Genomic DNA, 20,805 nt, shown 5'->3' with positions numbered 1-20,805 from the left:
GAAGTTGCCATAATATAAGAAGAAAAGAATTAGAATTCTATTTTGATGGGGAAATGTCATTCCCTTGTCTGATTTTTCCTCAGGGATATAGGGAGCCAGCATGATAGTCAAGCTTTTTACTTGTTTGAGTACTTCAAAAAGAGTGTAGATACAAGGAAGTCCTACGACTTAAACATAAGTTAAGCGTCGCAACCTCGAGTCTCACTTTAATATTTCTAGTGTGCTCTATTGGCACTATTCAGGTTTAGTCTGTGCTCCTTGTTTTTATCCCTTTTCCTGGAATCAGACACAAACATTAATCACAGTCCTATAATATTTTATCAATAAATGGCAGGTTCTGATAGTTTAAAGCTTTTAGGCATATATTGATATTATAGCAAGAGTATATATATTAACTTGTATTACTGCAGGGAAAAATAATATTAATATTAATTATGTGTACCTTCAGTACAAAAATGAGAAAAAATCAAATATTCTGATAAAAAAAATAAAAGAAAAGAAATAAGAAAAAATAAGAAAAAAAATCAGTAATTCAATATATTCTTGAGAGAAAAAAACCAGCATCCATTTGTCTATGGATTATTATCTCCAATTCTTATGATAAGATAGAGTCACAATTCATATGATAGGATAGAGTCAATCAGTCTCAGCAGAAGATGCTTTCTTCACATGTGAGCAGTGAATCCAAGAGTCTCTTTCTCCAATCTTTATAGATGTTGGAGAAGTTAATAATATTTGGAATGGTCCTTCCCATGAAGGTTCAGTTGCTCCAGTTCGCTTGAAATTCTTGATATAAACTTTATCTCCTGGGTTCAGGTCATGCAGAGAAAAGTCTAATGGTCCAGCTTGTACTGCAGCTCCGGATTCATGAAGTTCACGTAGTTTGTGCTGTAACTCCTGTATATAGGAAGCAATAGTAATATCTCCCCCTAATAGCGATGTATAAGCCAGGGAGAAAGGCTTAGCCTGTATAGGCGGATGTCCAAAAAGCATCTCAAATGGTGAAATATGTAAGTCTCCTCTAGGCCTGCTTCTAAGATAAAATAGGGCCAGAGGGAGAATTTCAGGCCATTTTAAATGGGTCTCAGTGCATAATTTGCCAATCATAGTCTTAAGTTCTTTATTCATCCTCTCCACTTGGCCTGAGCTCTGGGGGTGATATGGAACATGGAATTTTGGAGTTATCCCCAAGCAAGAATATATTTGATTTAAGACAGAATCGGTAAAATGACTCCCTCTATCGGAGTCAATACGTGCTGGTAGGCCAAAACGAGGGATAATTTCTTTTAAAAGTATCTTTGCAACAAAATCTGCTGTGGCTCGGGTTGTAGGAAATGCTTCCGGCCATCTGGTTAGTTGATCTACAATTACTAGACAAAATTTATAACGTCCAGCCTTTGGCATTGTTATGAAATCTATCTGTAGATGTTCAAAAGGTGTGTAAGCCAGAGGACGTCCCCCAAAGGCTTTTCCACGATATGCATGTTGGTTATATGCCTGGCAAATAGGGCAGGCTGAACATACTTTAGAGGCTACAGTAGTTATACCAGGGGCTATCCATACTCTCTTGACAGAGTCCACGATGCCCTGGGTGCCAAAATGACCATTTTTATGAATAGATTGGCAAATTTGGTTATAGAAACTTCTAGGGAGCAGGGGTTTTCCTTCAGGTGACACCCATACTCCATTAATTTGTTTTGCTTTAAATTTTTGTTTCCATTTTTCCACTTCCTTTTCATTATAGGAGAGTGATAAATTTAAATTATCAGTGGTTGTTAATGTTAAAATTAATCCAGGTCCTTCTATGGCTGCTAGTTTTGCAGCGGCATCTGCTCGGTCATTTCCTCTAGAGACAGGGTCAGAGCCACCTGTATGGGCAGAGCAATGAACTACAGCTAGGGCTTTAGGCAGTTTGAGAGCAGAAAGAACTTCATTAATAATTTCTGCATTAGCTATGGATTTTCCAGCTGAGGTTAAAAATCCTCTTTGGAGCCATAGCATCCCGACTGAGTGACAAATGCCGAAAGCATATCTAGAATCTGTATAAATTGTTGCCTTTTTATCCTTGGCAATTATACAAGCTTGTTTTAGAGCTATGAGTTCTGCTCCTTGAGCGCTAATGTTAGAAGGTAGTGAAGCTGACCATTCAGTGGCAAATTCTGAGACTACGGCAGCTCCAGTGTAACGTATGCCATCCCTCATAAAAGAGGAACCATCGGTAAATAAAATCAGATCTGCATTGTCTAAGGGAGTGTCCAAGAGATTATCTCGAGGCTTTTCTGCCATGGACACTAATGTTTCACAGTTATGTAGTGGTTCTCCTGAAGTGGGTAAATCTGGAAGCAAGGTGGCAGGGTTAAGAGTTGAACAGCGTTTCAAGGTAATATTTTCACTATTTAATAAGGTTATTTCATACCTTGTAATTCTCTGATCCGAGAATGCCTGTGTTCTATGTTTTACCAATAATGCTTCAATCTCATGTGGGCACATTATTGTTAATGGACATCCCAATACTAAATCAACGGTTTTTGTTACTAGTAAGGCTGTAGCAGCTACTCCTCTAAGGCATGGTGGTGCTCCTGCTGCTACTGGGTCTAGTTGGGCAGAATAATAAGCAATTGGGCGCTGAGAAGGTCCCAAAGTCTGAGTTAACACACCAGAGGCTACTCCTCTTCGCTCATGCACATATAAAGTAAATGGCTTGTTGTAATCTGGGATGCCTAGAGCAGGGGCAGACATGATAGCCTTTTTCAGATCTGTTAGAGCTGACAAGTGTTCAGGCTCTAATTTGAGGGGTTCAGGAACCGAATCCTTTGTTAATGCTATAAGGGGTTTAGTGATTTCCCCATAGCAAGGAATCCATTGTCTACAAAACCCTGTTGCTCCTAAAATTGCTCTCAGCTGTTTCTTAGTGGTAGGAGCACTCAATTTTTGAATGTTCTCAATTCGTTTTGGAGAAATATAACGAGCACCCGCAGTCAAGATGAATCCCAAATATTCTACTTTTTGGAGACACCATTGAACTTTATCCTTAGAGATTTTATGTCCTCTTTTGTGCAATTCCAAAAGAAGGTGTTTGCTATCTTCTTGACATGTTTCTGCATCTGTTGAAGCCAAGAGTAGATCATCTACATATTTCATTAATTTGCTATTTTTAAATGTTATATTGTCTGTGTCTTGGCTCAAAATTTGCTCAAATAAGCTCGGACTTTCGACATAACCCTGTGGCAGCCGACACCAGGTATATTGTGAGCCCTTCCAGGTGAAAGCAAAAATATGCCTGGAGTTTTCATGTATTGGTATGGAAAAGAAAGCTGAACACAAGTCTACTACTGTAAAGTATGTAGCTGTGCTAGGAATAGATGAAATAATAGTATGTATGTTAGAAACTACGGAGTGTCTCTTTATAACGTGATTATTCACTGCCCTTAGATCCTGTACGAATCTATAGATGTGTTTGCCATCGGGTCCTTTTTTTGGTTTTTTAATTGGCAGGATGGGCGTGTTGTATTCAGATTTGCAAGGGATTATTATTCCCTGTTCTATTAATGAGTTAATAACTGGTGTAATACCCTCATTTGCCTCCTTTGAGAGGGGATACTGAGGGATAGAAGGAGGTGGGCTAGATTTAGTTTTTATCTGCACAGGAACAGCAGATTTGAGTAAGCCTACGTCAGAAGAAGATGTGGCCCAAAGAGACTCCGGTATATCTTTAGGTATTTCAAAAATGGAAGGTTCTTTTGCCTCCTGGTTTTCCGAGAGAAGTACAGGGAGTAAATTTAAAGATTCCTCTGGTACTTCTAATGATAATGAGCCATCTGGGGAGCAGGTTATTGTGGCTCTGAGTTTGCATAGAAGGTCCCTCCCCAGCAAATTTAAAGGGGAGTCAGGCATCAAAAGGAAGGAGTGTTGTACCTCTAGGGGTCCTACAGACACCATTCTAGGAGGAAGTCTTTTAACTCTTTGGGTTATTCCTGATACTCCCATTACATTCTCTGAGCCAATAGAATAACATTGTAAATCAGGTGTTCTCTTTAATACAGACCAGGAAGCTCCGGTGTCTAATAGACAATCATAATAGGTGTTACCCACTTTTAAGGTAACATGGGGTTCATTAGTATGGGGAGGGCAGTGGATAGGGACAACGGGTAGTAGGACATCAGGGTCTGGGAAATCAAAGGTTGTATCCTCTGATTCCTGTGCCCCAGCCCCCCCCCGGGCACCATCATTGTGTTTGGGATATTCCTTGGGCACCCCCCTGAAGGGCACCTCTCTGAGGGTCATTAGTACCTCGAGTAATTTTTGGACGAGCGCCATTTCTCATATATTGTTGAGTATTATCATTAAAATTTTCTTCAATTTGAGCATTGTCATTAAATTCCCAATTCCTATTTCTATAATTCTGGTTTCTAAAGTTCTTATTTCTATATTCATTATAGTTATTTCCATAGTCATTATTATAATTTCTAGAATTCTGGTTTCTATAACCATTATCATAATTTCTATAGTTATTATTTCTAAAACCATTATTAAACTGTGTATTCCTTCCAAACATCTTAAGAAAGGTTCTACATTCCATCATTTTGTGGCCCTTCTTCTCACAGAAGTGGCAAGTAATGGATTGATAATTGGATTTCTGGAGAGGGGCAATTGTTGTTGGTTCATTATCATGCCCACTTTCTAATTTAGTTATCCTATCTATTACACATCTCATTTTTTTCTTCATTTCCTCCATGTCATCATTATTCTCTTTCTCCTTTTCTTCGTTTCCCTTAAAAACATATATAGCTGTTTTTCGCAATTCTTCAAGGTCCATATCTGACCATCTTGGGCATTGTGTTTTAAAATAATTTTTAATTACTTTGCAAGAATTATTTACAAAGATTCTTCTAACTTGTCTTAAACTATTCTCTTTATTTAAGTCCCAATCTAAGTATCTGTCCCCAAACTCGATAATTCTGTCCATAAATCTGGAGGGTGTTTCGTTTTCCTTTTGCTTAATTTTTTCCAGTTCCATCCACTTATCTGTACTGTCCGCACATTCCTTCATGGACGTGAGGATGGCCTCTCTACAACGGTATAGTTGTAGATAGTCCTCAGGATTATTATAGTCCCATTCGGGATCCTGAGATGGCCAATGTGCTGCATTACGCCCCCGGGTTTTGTTGACATGAGCAATTATTTTATTTTTTTCACGTTCACTTAAAAAAGCCTGTAGTAAGCTCTCAACGTCCTTGTAAGACGGATTATATTGAAAAAATATGTCTCCCATCTTTTTTGTTACTAGAAAAGGATCTTGTTCATATGTGGGGATATTTCGTGTAAATTCATTTATTTCTTGGGGAGTAAACGGTATCCTATGTCTTAAAGTCACCACATCCCCATTTCGTCCTATTTCAGGTACTTCTCTTAGAGGAAACAGGCCTCTAGTTGAATTTTGCACCTGTGGGTCAGTTTGACAAGGACAGGTTTCTCTAGGAGGACAAGATCTCCCTTGCATTGGAATTTGGTTTTCTGTAGGAGAAGGAACATGAGAAGCTGGGATTGCAGGGGAAGGGTTTTGGGGATTAAATTCAGACAAGATTTGCACTGCACGAGAGAAGCAGTCTGTTAACTGGGCTATAGGGAAGGTGTTTTCCATCTCTATTTCAGGGAAGGAAATTTCCTCATTCAAAGGTTCAGAAACAGGTCTGTTTCTGGTAGAGTGGGTGTTTGCCCATTGATCCTGTAAGAAACATTTTAGATCTTCTAATTGGGCTTGCATTTTATCCTCAATTTTTCCTATTTTATCTTCCATATCTCCCATTTTATCCTCAATATTTCCTATTTTATTCTCAATATTTCCTATTTTATCCTCAAGTTTTTCTATTTTATTCTCAATATTTCCTATTTTATCCTCAATTTTTTCTATTGTATCCTCAATTTTTTCTATTGTATCCTCAATTTTTTCTATTTTATCCTCAATATTTTCTATTTTATCCTCAATATTTTCTATTTTATCCTCATTTTTTTCTATTTTATCCTCAACATTTTCTATTTTATCCTCAATATTTTCTATTTTATCCTCATTTTGTTTTATTTTATCCTCATTTTGTTTTATTTTATCCTCATTTTGTTTTATTTTATCCTCATTTTGTTTTATTTTATCCTCAATATTTTTTATTTTTTCATCTCTAAATATAGTATTGAGGAGTACAAAAATGACAGTACCTATTAATATAAAAATTTGGAGGTATCCTTCATTCCTCAATGCCCCTACTTCTTCAGCTGCCATATAATTGTCAAAGAATGTAGTACTCATTTTTATATGTATATTTTGTAATTTCACAAAACACGTGGGGAGCAGGGCAAAGCAACAAACTTTCCACAGGGTTTTTTTTTTTTAATCCAGGAAGTTGTTCCTTAAGGGAAAGGATATTTAGAAACAGTTCTTCCAGCCAGGACTTTAGAGTCCTGTTGCTGAGATTTAAAAACAGCTGTTTTCTGTCTATCAGAGTCACACAGCTGGGAAGTATCTGAGGTCCGATTTGAACCCAGGACCTTCTGCCTCTAGGGCTGGCTCTCAATCCGCTGAGCTACCCAGCTGTCCCTTAAGATTAAAGGGAAGAAAAAGAAAAACCTGCTGATTCCAATTTAACTTAAGGAGAAAAGAGAAAAAGTTTTTTATACTCACGTGTTCTAGCAGCTGTGTCTTTAAGCCAAGTTTTTTTTTTTTTTTAAAAAAAAAGGACTAAGTGGTGAAACAGTATAGTAAAAAGGCAAGGAAAAAGTTTTATTGAGAGGATTCTTTAGACTCCCGTGTGGTCAGCCACAATGTTACAAGGGAATCACTTTAAAAGACTGATATATATTAATTTAAGGTCGCCAAGGAATCAGCTATGTAATTCCTAAATGAAAAACTCAAGTCAGCCGTCAGCCTTTTTTGGAGTTTAATTACAATAGGAGCAAGAAAGGAATTAGAGATATATATAGAGAGAGAAAGGGGAGAGAAGGGAATAGGGCTTAAATACCCCTTCTGTTTAGGCTGGGCCAAAAGGCCCAAGCCCTTAGATAGCTGGGGCAAAGAAAGGAGATCAGTCCCTTTCACTCACGTGTCCAAAATGGAGAAACAGTCTCAGAGGCCCCCACCTTCAGCTTCCTTCAGAGCAAGCTTCCTCAGAGCCCAGGAACCACACCGACCAAAAACTCAATCCTCTCCCCTCGAGTCTCCAGACCCTCCTATCTTTAAGGACACCATCCAAGTTGCCTCCCCTCAGTCCTCACATCTACCAATCACTCTTCATCAATTTCCCTGTCAATGGAGGCTCTCGCTTAACCCAGGACCGCCCAGAGGTTTCTGGCTTTTGCACATGTCTGTTGAAGGTCATATTTTTCAAATGATTAAATCTTTACTCCTTTGTTCCAGCCCTTTCTAAATCCTGTTAACTTGAATATGGTAGAGATTGGAATAATTAAATTTTGATCTAGGCTGCAGCCCTTACTCAATCCTATTAGGCCTGAATAGGGTGGAGATTTATTCCAAGTATCTCCATTGTATCAATTCTAAAATCAATCAAGACTCAAAGAAATTCCTGTTCTATGCTTAAGCATAGGTCAAAGTCCTTTCCATTGTTCAGCAAAGGGTTTCTGTCCTAAAGTAATCTTAAGAAGGGAAGAGAAAGAACCTCCCATGCCAATGGGGTTCCCATTCCAATAGACTATCAGTAAGAAATTTTCCAAGTATGAAATATCCCAATGGTGAAATTTCCAACATTTATAAGTCTAAGGAAATTTGAGGTTTACAATAGTCAGCAAGATATGGGATCAAATTCTGCCTCTGTTTTTTATTCAACTTCTCTGAGACTCAGTTTCTTCATTTGTAAAACAAGAATGATAACACATGCAATTCTCAAATTGCCATGTTATTGTAAGGTTGAAATAGATTCATGCATGGAAAATACTTTGCATACCTTAAGATGCTATATAAATATAAATTGTTATTGGCCATTACTATTATTATCATCATTATACTAGCAACAAAATATTATGACAATTTTGAACGCTGTCTTATGAGGTCATTTTGAAATAATGGAAAGGATAAAAGCTGGGAGATTTAAAATATTAGCTATTATTGAAATTAATAACAATATCATTAATACCTTGGGATAATATCAATTGATGCAGAAAAATCTAAATTCATAAAATTTTCAAACAAAATACAACCATTTGTATTTTTTTAAAAAAAGAAGTAGGCAGTACTTTCTTTACATTCTTTTATATTCTTCTTTTATCATTATCAAGACATAGCTGGCTTCTATTTACATTCTGTCTATGTATGTCTCTAGTTGATGATAGTGTTCAGAACAGATACATGTATTTATCTCCCCATTCTGGAATATAAATAGTTTATCCTAACTCACCCATGTTTATATTTTTAAAGTTTCAATTCATCCCTGTGTTAAACTCCAAAATTTTGTTGTTGTTGTTGTTCTTGTCTTTTCTTCAGGAATGCTTAGAAGTCCATTATTTTTTTTAATCCATATTTTCCCCTGTAGAATTATACTCATTTTTGCTTTGCCTTCAGAAACATCATAATCCAAGCTCTATTTTCCTTTCATATTGGTCCTGCTATATTGTTTGTAATTTTGACTATTGCTCTTCAGTTCTTGAATTCTTTCCCTCTAACTCCTTACAGTATTTTTTCTTTGATCTGGAAGCTCTGGATTCTATCTATGTTTCCTGGGAATTTTCATTTGGTTGTTTCTTTTGGGAGGTAATGGTAGATTCTTTCTGTTTCTATAGTAGAAATCCATCATTACCTCCCAAAAGAAAAATCCAAAAGAAAATTATAATTTGATTATAAGAGATCTCAACATTTTGAGTCAAGGAAACACAACATTCACATTCTGTTCAAATTGTTCCCAATTATATCAACTGGCTCAGAACAAAAACAGATTTCCAAAATAAATATTAAACAGAACAGATTTCGGATGTCTGAGGCAAGGGTTGAACTCTGTTCTTCTTGGCTCCCAAGTCTTAAACCTCTGATTTCATAAATAGAAAGAACTTCCTCAATGCAAGTGGATCCCACAACAGTTCTTAAATTTTGAGTCTTAGTTGCTCAGGAACTAGAAGGTTAGCTAGCTGACTTGCCTCATTGTTGTTCAGTTGCTTTCATCAGTCATGTTTGTTAGTGGTCCATTTGGGGTTTCTTGTACAAGATAGTGGAGTGGTTTATTATTTCCTTCTCCCGATCATTTTACAGATGAAGAAACTGAGGGAAACAGGGTTAAGTGACTTGCACAGTGTCACACAGCTAGTTAGTGTTGACAACAAGATTTGAACTCAAGAAGAGGAGTCATCCTGACTCCACTCCTGGTGCTGTCTGTATCCACTCTATCACCTTGTTTTCTGAGGTATTGAGGATACCTTGTCAATATCACAAAGGCTCCTCTCTTATTTCGTTCCTTTGACCCTCTTTAAAACACTGATTTCTTAAAGACCGGAAACAGTTTTACTCTGATGGTTTGCATTCATCTATTTTCTTGGTTCTCAATTAAATAAATTTGGTTCTGTAATAAAAACATTGAATATTTGTTAGTTATTGTAAACATAGGGAAGATTTGCTCTCACAAAAAGGGTACTAGAGACTAATTTAGAAAATTACTTCCTACCTGTGATCTTTCTTCCCCCCTTCCAGAGAAAAACCAAAACAAACAAGAACACTAGAAACTCAGAAGATATTGATTATAAACAGACTCTGCTATTTATAAGGTCTCTGACCTTGAACAAATCACAGAAAATTTCTGGGCCACAATTTACCCGATCTATAAAAAGAAAGAGCTGGACTAAATAATTTCAAGAGGTTTCTTCCCACTGTATAAATCTATACTCAGATCATAAGTTGGCCCATCTCTTCACCCATTCAAAAAAAATTACATTCAGGTATTTTTTAATCCTCAATCAACAGGGAATTATCACAACCACTTCAAAGCAGCAATTAGGCCCAACAGAAATGAGTTCCTATTATGTGTTTTATATCCTGTCAGTGCTGGCTTCCTGAACTTTAGCAATCAAGGATCATCAAAATTAGTGTCTGAAAAGGGTGAAGCGTTGCCAAACCAGCTCTCTGATGACTCTTTGTTAATGTAGAATTTCTTTGTTGAAACCCAGCCAATCAAAATACAAAGGGTTTGGATACATACCAGAGCCTTTTATTATTATTATCATCATTATTATTTTATAAAAGCTGCTTCTCTGAGAAGAGCACCAAAAAAAGAAACAGACACTATATACGCCCCCCCACACACACACACACGATTTGTTTATTTATTCAGAATCTACCTGGTTGCATAAAAATACAAGTCACCTGGAGAAGGATCACCTACAGAGCCAAGGGGCAGAATTTTCTGTCTATAAAACCGTTATTTTTGTCCAATGACCCAACCACCTTTTCACAGTTCCTGAAGATGGAATGGCGACAACGTACAGAAATGTTTTATAGCAGCACTTTGGTTAGCAAAGAATTAGAAGAAAGTGGACCCCCATCGATTGGTGAATGGCTGAACAGATTGTGGTATATGAATGGAATGGAATATTATTGTGCTGTAAGAAATAGCAAATAAGAAGGACTCGGAGAAACTTGGAAGGATTTTATGAAGTCATGCAGAGCAAAGTAAGCAGAGCCAGAGCAGTTTCTGTGATGACTGCAATAATGTAAAGGAAAACAAATTGAAGATTTCAGAACTCCAATCGATGCTGTGACCAGTCATGACTTCAAAGACTGTTGGCGAAGCGTGCCCCTTGGCAAAGAGCTTGTAAAATGCCAGGTGCAACTATGAGGATTGTATTGTCAGATGTGACCAATGTCTTGATTTGTTTTGCTTAACTGAATGCATTCATTACAAAGAAGAGTTCTATATTGGTGATGGGGAAATTCTTTGGAAAATGTAAGCATATTATTTTGTTAAGAAGGAATGGAGAACTCCCTCTGGGTTCCCTGTACCTGTTACTCCTTGTCTTTCAACTCTGCTCACATGCTAGAATCTTTCGGCACATTTTTTGCTGGACAAAATACCTCCTCCTGAAAGATTTATCTACCAAAAGATATCATAACTGATGAGGTAACAAGAAAAGAAGGCAGAAATCCTTGATGCTTCCTAGTTTTATTCTTGTAGAGGAAAAAGGGAAAGAACAGAAAGTGATGCTTTTTGGAACTGAGCTCTTTCTCCAAATCAGGCTCTCTTTTTAACTTTCAGGGATGGATGAAATCTTTCTTAAAATTGTTAGACTTTTCTTTTAAGTCCAGAGGCATGGCAATTCCTTTAAGGAACTAAGCACTAGCTGTCCTAAAATTCAAGAAGTTTCCTGATGAATTTCATGTTTTCCAAATGAATTAGGATACGGAATTTTTTTTTCCTATGCTTTGAAACTGGTCCATCAAAGTCTGAAAAGGGTAAATTCTTACAAGGGACAAATTTTATACACTGTTTCATCTTTTATAAAAATCATTGATGCATGAGCAGTTCTTGATTTCTTATCCTTTACTCATTCCACTTTTCATTTGCAATTCTGCACATCAAATGTTTTAAAGATGTTTTGATATGATTGTCCCTTTAATTTGGAAGCTACAGCTCTGATTTCCAGGGTTCAAGGTTCCCCTATGGTGTATATACTGGTGTCCCCCACCTTCCACTCCAGATTCTAGCTTCCTTTTGTGTGTTGTGTCCCCCCCCCCCGCCCCAAAATATCATAAGCTATTTGTGGGAAGGAACTCTTGTTTCTTATTTTTGTTCCTTGAAGTTCCTGACACATTACCTGGTACATAGTAGGGGCTCAATAAGAGTTTATTGAATTGAAATACCAAGTTTGACAATATCTAATAATTAAAAACAACTTTGTTCTTAAATTTTTAGGGATCATTATTGTATCTTGGTGATTGTAATAGTTCTGTCTGTGATGACCGCCTAGTTCCAGTATATGTTATTGGATAGAATAAAAGAGATAATTCGAGGTCTACATTTGGAGTTGGGGAGGGGGTATCTGAGTTATGAATCATAGTAAGCTTCTGATGGATATTTCTAGCCCTGAGGTCATTCTTTCTAGGTGGTAATTTTATTTTCAGCCTGTAGGAATGTCTTGCACAATGTCTACCATTTCCTTGCATAATCTGCATTGATGTTTCTAGATTCCTTAAGGAAAAGTCACCTGTAATTTCTGGTGATGATGAAGTGGTCTTAAATTATAATTATCAAATTTTCTATTTCTACAAACAAATTTGCTTGATCCAGACATCAGTAAGGAGCTTCTTTGCTGACATTTCCTTGTGGTTGTAATTGAGTTCATGTCAATGGTGCCTGTGTTGGACTTTTTGATTCCACTCTAGTCATAGTCATTTCCTGATTCCACTCTAGTCACAGTCATTTCCATGTGGAGATAAACCACTATAATATATTTGGCAATTCCATTGATATGACCCTCTTATCAACTTTTACTATTGCTTATTGATGAGAGGTCTGCTTATTCCAAAATTATTTCACAAGGACATCACCTATTTGTTGTTGTTTGAGAATGTCTATCAATCCTATACCTCCTTTTGGAGAAAGTCATTTTTTCAGCATTTCCTTAGGCTGATGGGGCTTGTATTTCATTAGTAATATGTGGATTTTGTTAGGATACTGTGAAGATTGGATTTGGCTCTCTCCTGATTGTAACCATAAAGGTACTTAGCTCTTCCTTGACAGTGAAAATAAAATTGTAATCCCCTATTTTTAGATTTTAATCCCCAAAGTGTTAACTCAGTATTTAAAGTAGATCTACTCATTTTAACTACAAAAAAGGTGTTAACTAAACATGAAAAGGTGTTAACTAACTACAAAAGGCATGGACACCCATTTCATAAAAATGAGTGGGCAGTCCTGAAGAGGAGCATCTGCTGTGATTGGTGGACGTAAAATTTAGGGAAGGTGACACAAGAGAAAAAGGTTTTTAAATAAAGGAAACAGAAACACAGGATCAATTGATAGAACAATCTTTAGTCACTCCGAGTTTGCCTGGCTAGAGATCAGTCACTCAGGCTTGGAGTAAAAAAGAGTCAGTCAGAGGAGAGACTTCAATCATTTGCTCAGAGTTAGACTGGAAGACAGACACTTGAGGAGAGACTGGAAGATAGACACTCATACTTGGAGTGAAGACATTTGGCTGTGGAATTGATCCGCTGGAAAGGAACTCATGCAGGAGACCCCAGACTGCTTTCCTTTTAGTCAGTCACTGTGGTGAGTGAAAGGCTGGCCTTTCTGGAGGTATGAACCTCCAAGAAAGGCCCATCTTCTTGATACTCCTTTACCCTGGCTGGAGCTTGGAATTTCTACCTGGCTCTGAGGAAGCCAGAGCTCTCTCTCCCTATCTCTCTCCCCTTTCCTTTCTTCCTTCATATCTTCCCTCTATTGTAAATAAACTACCATAAATTATACTTGAGTAATTCATTTTGGGATTTTAGAAATTAAATCCCTGGCAACCACCAATTAAATATTCAGTCCAACCATAAAAATATAACTATACTTTCTTAACTTATGATATTCTATTGTACAGACCTGAAAGTGTATGCTAACGATGATATCATATAGGTCTTTACTTTTAATATGTTAATTTCACTGAGGTTTATATTTTAAAAGTCATTCTATTTTTTTATATATCTATCACATTTTTGCCCATAGATTTTTGTTCAATATATCTCTCCTAGAGCAGATCAAGGTATTTTTCAGTATCACCTTTGTATATTCATTCATTTGACCTCTAGATTCAGACCCTCATTTTTTAGTCTTTGTTTTCTCTTGGAATGCTTTAGGAATTTTCCTTTTACCAGGTACAAATGGCATTTCGATATCACTGGTGAAAGATTCCACAAGGTAGAGAACAATAATGAAAATAGGAGCTAGTATTTGTCTAGTTTGCAAAGGACTTTACAAATATTATCTCATATCCTCACCACAGTCCCGGGGTGTAGGTATTCTTATAATTCCCATTTTTTCAGATGAGGAAATTGAGGCTGAGAGATGTTATGACTTGCTCAGAAGTCAAACATCTACTAAGTGTCAAAAATCAGATTAAAACTAAGATCTTCCATGTTCACTGCCCTATTAACAGTGCCCTTAAGCTATGCAGAAACTGTTCAATGTGGTTTTCAGCATCAACTAGCCTAATTTCATTTGTGCACATCAAATGTTTTAAAGATGTTTTGATGTGACTGTCCCTTTAATTTGGAAGCTACAGCTCTACTTATTATCATTATTGTTATTATTGTCATGTGTGCTGATTCAGGGAATTTCTCTTCATATGCAAATTATTCTGTGGTTTTTATTTAGTTTTTTATCCAAGGTTTTCTTCCCCCTCCCCTCCTTTATATTCACTAAGCTAGAGATGTTTGTAATTAAAATTCCACTGTAACCAGATTGCTGCTTTGTTAAAAATATAAGTCTTTGGAAGTGCTCATTTTTTTGTTTGATGTTTGTTAAGTTCAGAATTTGTTTTAAATGAAGAAAAAAAAATTTTAATGTAACTCTGCCTCTGAAATGGTTCCAATCAGCCTTCAGCATTATGTGAGTAGAACCCCACAAGATGAAAAGAGAGAGAGAGAGAGGGGAGGGGGGGAGAGAGAGGGAGAGAGGGGGAGAGAGAGAGAGGGGGGGGGGAAGAGAGAGGGGGGGGGAGAGAGGGAGAGAGAGAGAGGGAGAGAGAGAGAGAGAGAGAGAGAGAGAGAGAGAGAGAGAGAGAGAGAGAGAGAGAGAGCGCAAAATGAAAGATTAAGGAATGATGTGAGAATGGAAAATTCTTTTCAAGTTAACAACCTAAGGTCAGTACATTTTCCAGGTCAGGTTCTTGCTTGAGAGGGACCCTTCACCTTTCACAAGAATGGCAAATTGTGGTACAATGTCTCATAAGAAGTAGATCATCATCTTTCAAGTCCTACTTTTCCTTCATCACCCCTTTTCATGTACCTTCAGGCACTTTAGGTTTTCCAGTAGTCTTTACCAGAGATCAGCCATCCTCAGTGAATGTAAGCCAAAGATTTTTTTGCTAACATTACACCTACATACATTTCATGTTTTTCAAAATAACAAAGGATTGATTTGTTTTCTTATTTATTGACTACAAAATCTTTGTTCTGAAGAGTGCTGGTGATTTAAAAAAGAAAGAAAAAGGAAACTCATGAACTCATCCTCATTGAGAAGAAGCTATGGTACTTCAACAGAAAAGTGGCAGAATTTCTAGGTATGAACAATGTAGAAACATATTTAAAATCTTTCTCAACAAAAATGAAAATGTTGAAAAATAATATTTATCTTGCCTAAAATGCTTTCCAAACTTCCCTCTTTGAAAATGGATTAGGTTTTTCACTCTCTGAAGCAATCCTTCTGGTAGTCTCCCACCATCTACCCCAACACTGTCCCAAGTCTAGCATCATGTAAGAGCAACAGTCTCCCATAATAATCAATGGTGTATTTGTATAGCATTTTAAGGATTGTAAAACTCTTGAAACAAAACTCTTATAATGACTGAATTCTCATTAATTTTTAAGTTTATTAATCATGAAAATCAAAATAAGCCAGTTGACTCCCTCCATAATCTGAATACCAAGGAACAGAAGCAGAACAAAAGAGCAAGAGATTTTGTATATACTGTGGCCAATATATACCCCTTCTGACCTCGTAACTCAGTCCCTCTCTTGGAGATCCCAAGACATTTCTGATTGGTAAATAGTCTCTGAGAAGACAAATAGGTAGATTTGGATTCTTCCTTCATTACTTTACTGCAGGAAAGGGATTGTTCTTTTTGAGATCTAGAAGAACCAACACATTCTGCCATGTGGCCAGGGTCAACATGGCTATCTAGTGCACTTTTTTAAAGTCTTTATCTTCTGTCTTAGTGTATTAATTCCAAGATAGATGAGTGGTAAAGTCTAGGCAAAAGGAGTTAAGTTACTTTTTCAGGGTCACACAACTAAATCTGAGGCCAGATTTAAACCTAGGATCTTCCATCTTTAGGCTTGATTCCCAATCCACTGAGGCACCAAGTTGCTTCCTGCCTAGCATACTCTTAAATCAGGATTCACCATACCTCCCAACATGGCAGCTAGAGATTGCTGATAATCTTTCAAGTGCTTCTAGTGGCTGCTCAGTCCTGCCTCTAATCCTTTTATGCTTCCAAGATCCAAACAAAGGAAGGGAAATCCCACTCCAGCATCAAAGAATTGGGGGGGGGGGGATCTGTAGCATCAGGTTAGAATCAGGTCTTTTGTTTTGTTTTGTTTTGTTGAAAGGGGAATGATGGGAAAATTATTTCACAAAAATTATCACTATTCAACATTAATTTTCCACACTTCATACACATGAGGAAACTGAGAAAACAAAAGCAAAATTATTCCTCCAACATCACACAGCTAATAAGATTCTGAAGCCAGTTTTGAACTCATCTTCCTAACACCAAGTCTAGCCCCTCTTCCACCTGTGAAAACTAGCAGCCTGTATCAACATTATTGACAGTAGACTGCATTTGGCATGCAATTTTCCTCTCTTTGAGGCTGACTTTCTTTCATCGTTTTTTGGGGAGTAGAATATGTGACTTAGAATCAGGACAACCTGGGTTCATATGTTATCTCCATCATTTACCTGGCATTTAACCCTGAACCAGTTTCTCAATACCTTCCAGGTTTAGTTTAGAAGATGAGGGCAGTTGGAATAACTTCCTTCTAAGTCCCTTCTAGTCCTGATTTTTTGGTCCTATGATATCTTGGCAGTATCAGTATGTCTTCATTCACTGTCTAATTCTAATTCCCCATGATTTGTCCCTTCCCCAAGTTCCTGGTCTACTTTGAGGTGAGAGGAATAGCTCTTCATGTTCTCAAAATAAAAATAGCTAACATTTATAAATCACTTTAAGGATTAAAAGACACTGACTGACCTTTCGTGCACAATGGATAGAAATTGTCCTTTCACCAGGCTAAGCTGCCCTTGTCTTAGATAACTAGTAATCAATCCATGGAAAGCTATCATTGTCCTTATCAAGAAAGGTTTGGGAGAAAGTAGGAAAATGATCTTACTTTTAACCAGCAGGTAAATATTCAGATTTTATTAATGAGAACTAAAGATGGTTCTTGGTCAGAATTATTATACTCAATCTTTCAGTCAGTTTAAACCATTTCATAGTAGCCACCAAACATTTTCCACCAATCTTATTATGACATGCCCTATAAGACAATCTTGTCTGCTCCTTCAATAGATTCTAAACTGGCTCCACTTATAAGTTCTTGGTGTCTGCAGGATTTCTACTCTTCTTTGTCTTGATGACACTTCCTGAAAGATAAATCTGCTGCCCTACCTGGTTTTTCCACTCCTGAACAAGATGTCCTCCCAGGTTAAGCTCATCACCTCTGATTTCATCACCAAGCTGCTAACTTAAGCCTTGACAGATATCACCACCCTGATTCCTCTCTCCTCTCTGATTAGAGGACTGGAGGATGGAGCATCAAACTTCTTCCAATTCCTTCCTTTATAGAGGGAAGAAATTGGTCCTTGGGGCTCATTCCATTCTGCAGTCTGCTACTCCACTTGGTTTTTACAACTGCATGGAACAAAATGCCCCTTTGTGCTGCAAAACTGCCCCCACTCCTCTTTCCTGCCTCCTTTTGTGTATTGTCTCCTCCCAATAGCTTGTAAATTCCTTGAGGACAGTGACTTTCTTTTTATTAATTTCATTCATATTGCATAGCATGGGGTTTTACTTATAGTAGATGTTTAATAAGTATTTGTTGAATATTTGAAATGGAGATGAGGTTCCCCTTTCACAGATAGAGTTCTTCCCATTGACTTTGTCAAATTACTCACTGGACACTAATAATATAACTATTCTTCTGTGTGTCTTTCTGGATGATTGAAGCAAAGACTAAGAGCTAGAAGGTACCTCAGTGGCAGTGGAGTCCAAACTATTCATTTAATAGATGAGAAAAATGAGGTCAAGGGAGCCAGGGTCACAAAGGTAGCATCAATGGGGATTTGAACACAGTACATGCAGCATTCTGCTCAATGTGATGTTGCCTTTCTTCCATAAAGTGGTTATTCCCAATTTATACCAATTTTTGATTGCTTAAGAAATAAATCCTATGTTTTTTCTGTTTCCTTGGTAGAATGTGGAACAATGTTTTGTTCAGAATGGGTATGTAGCTAGGTAATATAAGATAGATAAGATAGATAAGGTTCAGGATCTTGGGTTGTAAAGACCTGAGTTCAAATCCTCTCTCTCAGACACTTCTTAACTATGTGACCCTGGGCAAATCAGTTAACCTTTCTCTGTCTCAGTTTCAGTTTTCTGTTCTTTAAAATGGGGATGATAATAATAGCATCTCCCTTGCAGAGTAGTAAGGATCACCCAAGTTAGTGTTTACAAAAAAAATTTACAGAGTGAAGCACTATATAAATGCAAAATAATGTAGAGCGTTACATAATCTATTTTTGAAGGAGTCTCAAAGAACATTTAATCCAACTGAAACAGGAGTTCTCTACAATATCCCAAATGTCATGAATTTGACATTCCTCACCATTTATTAAATGCTACATTATCATCATTCCTAAAATATGTGTAAGGACCCTAATAGCTTTTCTCTCCTAAAACCAATAAATGAGAAAATTGGCATAAAGGCTCATATTCTCTGAGTCATCCCAAATCAAAGCCTACAGTAAAGGACAAAAGTCCTTTTTGTTCCCAATGGAAGAACGGTTGAATAGGAACCAATCTCTTCTTCCATGTTCTCTGCCCCCGCATAAATCAATAGTACCAATTTCCAACTCTTGACCTGTGCACCAAGACTAGGCTCTTGGTTTCCACTGTTTAATTCTTTTTCTTGATTTATGAGAACTTTATGAAAAGAAATAATTGTTTGAGTGTTTAAATGGGACCCCAATGCAACTTGTTTTGTTACCATTCTTCCCTATTGCTGCTGCTTCTTATATTTCCTCTCAATTGTGGCATTTAAAAGAGTGGATGCCATAAACTGTAATAGTTAAAATAGTTGAGGTTGTAAACTGTAGTGTAAAAAATAGACTCGAATACAGGACTACAATCCCCATAAGCCTTTGCTCCACTTCCCCAAAATGCTTTGGAATCTCATGGGAATTCTGAGGTGGGCCGAGATCGAGGAAGGATTTAAGCTGGTGGCAAAGGTTTTTGGGGTGGCTCTTTTGGACTTCCGTTTTGGAGCAAAGGTGTCTCTTCCATGATGTGAGGTTATTTTGTCTAGGCCTCTGGCCTAGGCACATGTTTCTTACTTGTATATTCTTTAATCCTTTAACCTTTAATAAACCTCTAAAAAATATAATACTCCTTGCAGAAACTAATTTCTACCTGCTTCAGTCTCCCCTAAATTTTAACTCTTACAGTAGTGAGTAAAATAGTTGAAGATATAAATTGTGATAGATATAAGAGTGGGTGAGTAAATTTGTGACCACAGAAAATATGTTTTCACTACAGTGTCTTGTTTTAAATCAAAATATAAGGTGGTCACCAGGGAAATATTCCCAATTATAAATATACCCAAGTCAACTGGGTTTTATAGAGAATTTAATTAATACTACAATGAGGAATTAAAGAAAGAGAAGGAGAGAGAAAAGGAATTAATGAGAAAAGAATAGGTTGGCCCAGGGCAGCCCTGGCCAACCCAGGCCCAAGCCTTAAGAGAGAAACCAGTCAGTCCTTAATCACTCACCATATGATTTGTCCAAGCAAGGATTCAGAGGGACAGAGTCTCCCCAGAGGGAGTTCCAGCCAGAGTCAGCCTCCCTTGAGAGACCTCCTTAAAGATTTCCTCCAAGAGATTCTTTCTCAAGAGACCCTCCTTAGAGCCTGTCTCTCAAGAGCTTCTTCTCAAGAGATTCCTTTTTCTTATATAGGGGGTTTTCTCCTATGTCACCTCCCATATGTTCTTCCATCTACCAATCACAGTAGACATTTTCCAAAGGACAGCCCATTCTGAATTCACAGCTGAGTCGACTAATCCCTTTAGTAAGTTTGAACCAGAAAAAAACACAGCTGAGTCCACTAATCCTTTTAGTAAGTTTTTCACCTTTTTGTCCTGGCAAGTTTACAAGTTGCCTGAACTTTATAGGTACTTAGCACCCTATTGTATTAATTCTAAAAATAGGCATGGCTTAAGTATGGGTGTAAGCATTTCTCATTGTTCAGCAAGGAGTTTTCTCACCTAAAGGAGTCTTAAGTACGGTGGAGTAGAGGTCTTCACATTTCTGAGCTAAATAGAGTTCTCACATTTTAGATGGGGAATGGTCCCTAATAGGGAATTGGTCCCAATGAAAAATTCCCCAATGGTGAATTTTTTAACATTCACAAGTCTGAGAAATTTCAAGATTCACACAATGAAGCTATAATTCCTCTCTGCTGACTCCATTCTCCAACCAGTATTCTGTGTTGTGATATTCCATGCCTCTTTGCATTGCTCTTTGGAATTCAGACCTTCACTCAAACTACCAAAAAAAATAACCAACCAAACAAACAAACAAACAATAAAACAACCCAACAACAACATGGTGCCCAGAACTGAATACAGTATTCTGGATGCAGTGAACCTTTTAGGGATTGCTTGCTCAATCTGCACCTTTAAGATGCTTGTGAGCTGCCCACCATTACCCCAAAGTACTTGCATTGGTCTACTGGACAGAGGGAGGAATGCATGCAAAAAATATCTTCAGGAGAAGTGGTGAGGAAGAATGGAGCAGTCCCCTCCAGCATTCTAGGGTTCCCCATGCCATGTCTTCGCCAACA

This window comes from Monodelphis domestica, chromosome 6, assembly GCF_027887165.1.
Source record: "Monodelphis domestica isolate mMonDom1 chromosome 6, mMonDom1.pri, whole genome shotgun sequence".
In the NCBI taxonomy this organism is placed as follows: domain Eukaryota; kingdom Metazoa; phylum Chordata; class Mammalia; order Didelphimorphia; family Didelphidae; genus Monodelphis; species Monodelphis domestica.
Note: the sequence above shows the minus strand (reverse complement) of the source record.